Source organism: Gekko japonicus, unplaced genomic scaffold (assembly GCF_001447785.1).
Source record: "Gekko japonicus isolate JY-2015 unplaced genomic scaffold, Gekko_japonicus_V1.1 scaffold1445, whole genome shotgun sequence".
Taxonomy (NCBI): Eukaryota; Metazoa; Chordata; class Lepidosauria; order Squamata; family Gekkonidae; genus Gekko; species Gekko japonicus.
In genome coordinates, this window is record NW_015172599.1 from 227,882 (window position 1) to 230,271 (window position 2,390).

Here is a 2,390-nt window from a genome sequence, read left to right on the forward strand (position 1 = left end):
GGGGGGTGGATATGCTAAGCTGCTTTGGAAAGTATAGTGGGGCATCCATATCTAATTAAATAAAAGGACACCTGCCTTTAAGGTTGCCAGCTCTGGTTTAAGACATTCCTGGAGATTTAGGGGCAGTGCCTGGGGAGAATGGCGCTCAGTGAGGGTGGGATGCCTCAGAGTTGTTGTACGCACCACTTATGAAACACTTTGTACTCTGCCACTGACTAACAGTCAGTTTAACTTAGTAGGTGCACTTAACACTTCCATGGTGCATATGTCAAGTGCCTTTGATGATTCTAATCACAGTAACTGAAATCAATCATGAACATGTATTCAGATATTCACTTTGGTTCATTGTTTAAATGCATTCTGGGTAAAATACTAAATGCTGACAGGCAATCATACCGCTTGTGACCTTGCTTGTTCTTGCCAACTATAACTGTGCATATTCCTGATGTCATTTAGCCCACGTTAGATGAAGAACGCACACCACTATGTACCCATATCTGCTACATTAGATACTTTTTGTAACTACACAGCCTGGGAAGAAGAAGGCCTATTATTCAGCTGTAGGAGGTATATTTTTGCCTGAGAAAATCCAACCCACATGTTGGAGCCCAATCAGAATGGTGTGACGGATATGTGACAAAGTTTGATGGAACCAATAATTATGATTTATTTCTAACTGTCATAGGGGGTATAAAAGTTTATGTCTCCATTGTAGCCTTAGGGAAGAGCTGTGGGTACTCGAGGATTCAAAATAGGGTTGCCAAGTTGATTTTCGCTGAGAGCGGGGGGCTCCCGGCTGGCATCTGGTGCGCGCGCTGCACGCACGTCACCCGGAAGTGACGGGAGGACGCCAGGCACACTGGGGGCAGGGGCACGGCCATACAAGGGAAAACCATAGAGTTTTCCTTTGGATGGCCGTGGCCCCGCCCCCAGCATGCCCGGCGTGGTTGCGTCACTTCCGGGTGACGCGCATGTTGGGGTAGAGTTCCCCCCGGGGCCCGATCCGGCGCCACCGGGGAATGGGCCTCTGGGGCGGGGGTTTCCCCGCCCCCTGGGGGGGACTTGGGATCCCTAATTCAAAACGTTGTTGTGCCTGTATTGTCCCTCCTTTATTAATAAAGTTTTTTTGAGCCTGGATTCTCCTCTACAAGACTGCCGAGTGCTTTCTCAAATTGGGCACAACCCATGACAGAGTTTCTGTCTTACAGAGTCCACCCTCCAAACTTTCCATTTTCTCCTGGGGAACTGATCCCTGTCATCTGGAGATCAGTTGTAATTCCAGGGGTGCTCCAGCCCTCACCTAGAGGTTGGCAACGTTGCCTGGCTTAGAAGCTACCAGTTGTATCCCTGATGTGTTAGTCTTTAAACACCTCAGTGACTCTTCGGAGAGGCTGCTGTAACTTCCAGCATTTCACAGGGATGTGTTTACACTGCCCTCATTCTTATACCAAGGATTACTGTCCAGGCCTGTGCATTGCTGAGAAATGTTTGTGGCACAGTGAGACAAATAGCGATTCACCCATTCATGCTAACAGCGAGTCATGTCGTTTGTTTTCATTGTTACACTTTTATCTCACCCGTCCTCCAAGGAGCACAGGGTAGTGTACGTGGTTCCCCCTCTTGTGTGTTATCATCACACAGCAAACTTGTGAGGTCGGTTAGGCAGAGAATGAGAGCGCCAAGTAGGGTTGCCAGCCTCCAGGTGGGGCCTGGAGATCTCCCGCTTTTACAACTGATCTGCAGCTGACAGAGACCAACTCCCCTGGAGAAAATGGCTGCTTCGAAGGGTGGACTCTGTGGCATTGCACCCTGCTGAGGCCCCTCCCCTCCCCCTCCTGGATCTAACCCCAAAGTCTCCAGGTATTTTCCAACCCAGAGCTGGTAACCCTAGGGCCAAAGGTTACCTCGTGAGCGTCATGGCAGAGATGGGATTTGAACATGGGTCTCCCAGATCCTAACCTGACTGCTACATCGTATAATAAATTTCTGTGATTTAAGGGGAGGGCTCAGAGGGAATCTTTACCTGGGACAGTTCTGTCAACAGGGTTTAAGACTATTTAACTTTATTGATTATTTTTATTGATTCCATTGATACCCTGCTTTCCTCTCCAGTGGGGACCCAAATGTGCTGTGATCGTACTCCCTTCTTCCATATTACCCTCAAAAAGACCAACCCTGCGAAGCAGGTGTGAGTGTAGCTCAAGATCACCCAGCGAGCTTCCATGGCGGAGCACGGATTCAAATTCAACTAGAGTCTCCTGAACCGCACTGGGCAGTACTTATTTGCAGGGGTCATTTCATAGAAAGAGAAATGCAGGAGCTCATTAGCATAACTTATTAGCGTAACTTATTTGCATATGTCACATCCCCTGACATCACTGGAAGTGTGT